General features: G+C 38.5%; 1 pseudogene; it reads left to right on the top strand.

Annotated features, from left to right (window-relative positions):
* Nucleotides 1-353: 353 nt before the first annotated feature.
* Nucleotides 354-1,288, top strand: LOC110199659 (olfactory receptor 5M8-like; annotated as a pseudogene).
* The last annotated feature ends 4,800 nt before the right edge of the window (nt 1,289-6,088 follow it).

Genomic DNA, 6,088 nt, shown 5'->3' with positions numbered 1-6,088 from the left:
AAAACTCAGCCCCCTCTTTGTCTGTAAAGTTCTCCCACAGTGCTAGCCATGGCTGAGAACTTCTGGTTGTCAGAAGAGAGGTGAGAAGGGGGGAAAGAGGCAAAGAAAAAGCGAAAGAAAATAGGGCAAATAGGGAGAAGGAAGTTTGATGCTGAGGAAATTCATCAAAAGCTTCCTGTTGAGCCAGAGGATGCTGATTATTGTTTTTATTTTTCTTGTTTCTACTTAAATAAAAGTAGCAAAGTAGAGAGCAGTACAAAAAAGATGACCTTGTTATGAAGATAGTAATTTAACATTTTCTTTTAATAAATCTTGAAGCAGAGTCTAGAGCCTGGATCTCATCTGGAGAAGTGATGTGTAGGAATATCACAACAAACCCCTACTTTATTCTCTTGGGACTAACCCACCGCCTGGAGCTTCAGGTCCTATTCTTTGTCCTCTTTCTAACCATCTACATCATCACTGTGGTGGGGAACCTGGGGATGATGGTGGTAGTGCGAATCACTCCCAGGCTTCACACACCCATGTATTTTTTCCTGAGTCACTTGTCTTTTGCGGACCTCTGTTTCTCTTCCAACGTGAGTCCAAAGATGCTGGAGACTCTCATAGTGGAAAAGGCCACATCTCCTACTCAGCTTGTCTGGTGCAATGTTACCTTTTCATTGCTTTGGTCCATGTGGAAATCTACATCCTGGCTGTGATGGCCTTTGACCGCTACATGGCCATCTGCAATCCTCTGCTCTATGGCAGCAAGATGTCCCCAGCTGTCTGCACCTCTCTCATCTCAGTGCCCTATGTCTATGGCTCCCTTACAGGCCTCATGGAGACCATGTGGACCTATAGCTTATCATTCTGTGGCCCCAATAAGATTAACCATTTCTACTGTGCTGATCCTCCCCTTATCAAACTAGCTTGTTCTAACACCTACAGCAAAGAACTGTCTATGTTTGTTGTTGCTGGGTTTAACTTTACATTTTCCCTGCTCATCATTCTCATCTCCTATCTGTATATCTTCCCTGCTATTTTCAGGCTTCGCTCTGCAGACAGCAGGCGCAAGGCCTTCTCGACTTGTGGGTCTCACCTGACAGCTGTTACTATATTTTATTCAGCTCTTTTCTTCATGTATCTCAGACCACCCTCGGAGGCATCTGTGGAGCAAGGGAAAATGATGGCCGTGTTTTATACCACAGTAATTCCCATGTTGAACCCCATGATCTACAGCTTAAGGAACAAGGATGTGAAAGAAGCCTTAACCAAAGGCCTCTTCAGAAAAGATCTCTCTAAATAAATCTGTCATTTTTGTTCATGGTAGTCCAGTGATCTTAAGTTACTAAATGCTGTACCATATGTTGCCACGGATACAGGGCTTGGAGACAAGAAGATGAATGTGTACATCATGCCTCTGGAACTCATGTAACAGCTATTGTAACTTCTTAGCATTCCAAGCGTGTGCTTCAGGTTACTTACATAAAAACATAGGTTTGCTGCACCCTTTTCCCCCTCCAAAAATAATAAAGGAATGAACAAAAACCCCAGCTATTATTTGTTTTTAGAGGTCTAGGTTACTTTAATATTACATTGACAAATTAAAGTAGGTAGTTATTTTCTTGTTATACTTTGTAAAGGAAATTGGTCCAATAAATGCAAATGCTTATGGAAGGTCTCTCGGGCTTGCATGGATTTTTGTTATGCAACAGACTGTCTATAATTCTCCTAATATGTCTTTTAGGTGTGGGAGGAATCTTAAGACTTGTAATTGAGTGCTACCTAAATTATCCTGGAGAAAGGAAGTGTAACACATAACTATAAAATAATAAGATAACTCTAAAAGTCACTAACATGAAAACCAGCCTTGTATTTCTCCAAGACTCAGTTTCCTCATCTGTTAAATGAAGTTAATTATAGCAACTACCTCACAGACCTTTTGGGAGACTCAGACAAGATGAAGTGTGTAAAGTTCTTTGCCACCCTCAAAGCATTGTATAAATTTCAATTATTATGTTTATTAGCAGTATTATTATCATCCTTTTCCTTCTTTCCTTCCTTTTCCCTCCCTCCCTCCTTCCTCTTTTCTTCCTCTATTCCTTCCTTCCTCTCTTCCTTCTTCCCTCCTACCCTCTCTGCTTCTTCCCTATTTCCTTCTTTAATTCTTTCTTCTTGTTGTACATGTATAAGAATGTAAGTATGTGAACTTATTGATTATCTTTGCCTACCTCATACCAGGCTTCAGTAACACTCTCTGACTTAACTAGCTCTATAGAACAGTGTATGATTCTTCATGTTTCTGCAGTTTCTGTCTGATCTCATTTCACTTCTGGCAATCTCTAGGATTTGAATGAATTAACTTGTGGCAGAAGTAGTTGCCTTAGTAAGAAAAACTCTTCAGTGGTAAGTCAGTGATGGAGTTCTTTTCTTTCTCTATTGCCAACAAGCTGTCTACACCTCAAGCACACTTTCCTTTTTTGCCATGCCCTTTCTCTAGACATACCATCACCCTCATCCCCATAAATGGAATCTTTTATTCAAGGTTAATACTTCAAGGATCTTGCCTCAGATGACTGATGTCTCTGGGCATGAAGACCATCATCCCTGAGGCTTTCTGGGGATACCAGTGGTTATATTTTTTCCCTAGCCTTTTCTGTCCTACTTTGAGGTGACTATCCTGGTATCAATATGCATATTTCTGGGGGTGAGGGGTGTGGAGAAGTTGGGAATATCTTTGGACTGTTATTGACTTTCTCTTGTTCCTGAATCCCAGCTTTTATACTTTCTTCAATTTTTTTTCCAGTTAAACCATATAACCTTCCCTTAAATACACACACACACACCCAACACATACACATATGTGCACATGTGCATATGTAAATACACAGCCTATTGCTTTCATCCTTGACAGGATTATATAATTCTTATGTGAAGCCTCATAAGCCCAAGTCATGATGCCCCTTCATAGGTTCTCTTTCACATGTGCATCTGTGAAACAGAAACCAACTAGAGAACAGAACAAATAAGAATGAGGTGGAAGCTAGAGGCAGAGAGGAAAGGATTCCCCATTACTTGTTCATTGAGGACTAGTTTCCAGGTACCCAGTGGTACAGGGAAGTCTGCTGCTCCAATTATTTGTGGCTGGAATGAGCAAATTATTTGGGATTACAAAGCAGCAAGAGTGGAATCTCATCTCTATTAATTATCTATTATTTTTCCTGTATAAAGCTTACTTTTTTATATACTTGTTTGTGGGTCCCATTAGATTGTAAGGTTCTTGAGGGCACGACTGTCTTTTGTCTCTTTTTGTATTCCCAATGCTTAGCACAATGCCTGGCACATCATAGGCACTTAATAAATGTTGACTGACTAATAACAGGGACAATTGCATTTTTTTTTCTTTTACATTTCCAACATCTTATATGTTCCTGGGCACACAGTAAAAATTGTTGAATGTTGATTGGGTTCTGATAGTAACAGCTAAAAGGTAGAATTCATTATGAGGTATACCTGTCCTGGCCCTAATCCAAAGAAAATTGATTACTAGAGAACCTTAAAAGGTAGTCTGCTTCATTGGCACACCAAATAAATACAAGTTGACCTCTTGGGACAGGCATGGGGAATCGGCAAAATGTTCCAGCGTAAAGAGAAGAGCCAAGTCAATAAAACATAATCTAAAAGAATAACATGTGTCTTTGGATAACTTCATTTCAGGTTCAAAATGTGACACTGACTAGTTGAGTCATTTGAGGCCAATGAATTCACCTCTTGGCTTCCATCCATCTCACTGAATAATGAAAGGGTTGGTTTCAATGATACCCAAGGCCCTTCCATCTCTGACACTTCATACTCTATGTCCGTTCCAACACCCTTGCCTGCTCTGACATTCTACGTGTTATAGTCTAAAGTGTCTTTCAGTTCTCAGCCTGTGGTATTCTATTAGATTAGGTCCCGTCTAACTCTGGATGTCTACAAGATGTATGGTTTATACTTACACAGGACCCAAAGACACTAAGTAGGGATTGCACTACTGTTCCTGAAGTTTTTAAACGTTTCTTGGCAACAATGCCAGTTACAGATATGTCTAATTCCTCTGTACACCTATGACAAAACAGACACATATACACCTCAAAATGATGGAAACATAAGTAATAATGAATGCAAAACAAAACTTGTAAACATTTCTAAATTCCTTGTTTAAAAAAAATAGCGTAATCCTCTCAATTAGGATCTACCCCAGGGATGTTCAAGACTCCCACTTGGATTATTCTTCTTAGATGCTTTTATGAAATTCTTCAGGGATAAAACTCCTAGTTATTACCTCAAATATAAATATTTCTGGACAAGGGGTTTCTTTGATCATGTTGTCACTATAAAAATATCCTTTCTCAGGTAGGACCGACAATTCTGCAAAATTGCCGTCAGAAATTTATGTACACATTATTCGCCTTTATTCAATTGTATTTCTTTTATAGTGTGACATTTTAATGCTGGCTTTTTTTTTTGGGACAGAAGAAAAGGGATTTGAGAGTTTTGCATAGAAAATAATAAGCCAGCTCCTGGAAGAAAACACAAGAGACTAAGAGACAGGAGATGTAGGTTCTGGGTCTATCTCTGCCACGGACTTTCTCAGTGTGAGACCTTGAACAAGATATATCCTTTATCTGGGCTTCAATTATTTTTCCTTATGAAATAAGGTGGTTATGGCCACTGATGTCCCTTCAGTCTACAAAACTTCTATGACTTTATAATCTCTGAAGTTCTTTTTACTTCTAAGATCTAATGAAATACCTTCCTATGAATAGAAATCCAGTTGAGTATAATTTATATTTCTTTTTCTATAAAATAATGAAAATATTCTCATTCCTGTTCTTGTGTATCAAAATAATGACAGTGTTTTATAATTCACAAATTACTATCACTACAACAATTGTATGAGGCAGATAGTGTAGTCATTATTATCTCCATTTCAAAGTTGAAACTGAGTCTCACAATGTTAAGATTCTTTGCTCATACAGAAGAGTGGGAAAATGCAGAAATGGAATCATTGATTCATGTTTATGTTTCTCAAAGTGCCCAGTAATATAAAGTATGAATAAATGTAATGTCTATTTGATAGCAGAAGAAAGGAGGTTCATTAACTGTGGACCCATTTCTCTGATTTCTACATTATCAGAAAGAATTAAGCAGTCTTTCAAAAATAAAAAGTGAGATTCAAGATGAAAATAAAGAAAAACTGTGGCAGGGGCAAACAGGAGTTCTAAGGTGGGGTTGGAAGGTCAGAGTATGTAAGAATGAAGGTGACACAAAGAAAGAAGCGAAGAACAACTGAATACTTGGAGTTAAGTGAGAGGCATGAGTAAGAGGTGTTCCTACACAGTGATGAGCTGGACAGGTCAATTCAGGAGGATGCTGGTAAATTTACTCCAGGCTGTGGCAATGTAGATCCCCAGGTAAGCACCATCAAGGAAGAGCTTGTTCAGTAATGATTAGGAAAAAAAAAAAAAGAAATGAATAGTAATTGGTGAGTGTTTGCAGCATGGTAATAAATTGGATATTTTTCAAAGTAGTACAGGCTATAGAGAAGGTTGAGGTCTTCTTGATGAAAATATATGAGAAATGATTGATCCTTTTCTGGTAAATTTGATGACCACAACACTGTTCAGGTTATGGAACTATAGACTGAAAAATGGTCAAGATGTCCAAGGTTGGTGATTCATACGGGGACTAAAGATACCTCCAAAAGCATAGCTGGGGATTACAAATTCCCGGGCAGTCTGCAAACTTTAGGAGCATAGGTGCTGTTTTAATTGTCACTGCTTAATAAGGGTAAAGACTTCAAAAAAGAAAGCCAATGTGGGGCATCAACATCTGATTGAGAAGATGGTGTGGCTATTATCATACACTTCTGGGGACTTTCTAGGGGGTGAGAGAACAAGGAGGTGAGAAAATCACAAGAAAAGGAAACTAGGTTCTATTATAACATGTTGACTAAACAAGCTAAAATAAAAAAAAAAACTGCAGATGCTTAGGGTACAGTTGCCAGTTGAAGGTGGAGGATTCATAAGACAAAGACAGATTTGAGAAATAAGTAGTTTTCTTG

This window comes from Phascolarctos cinereus, unplaced genomic scaffold (assembly GCF_003287225.1).
Source record: "Phascolarctos cinereus isolate Bilbo 61053 unplaced genomic scaffold, phaCin_HiC Scaffold_9;HRSCAF=440, whole genome shotgun sequence".
NCBI lineage: Eukaryota > Metazoa > Chordata > Mammalia > Diprotodontia > Phascolarctidae > Phascolarctos > Phascolarctos cinereus.
Note: the sequence above shows the minus strand (reverse complement) of the source record. Positions and strands in the feature narration are given on the sequence as shown.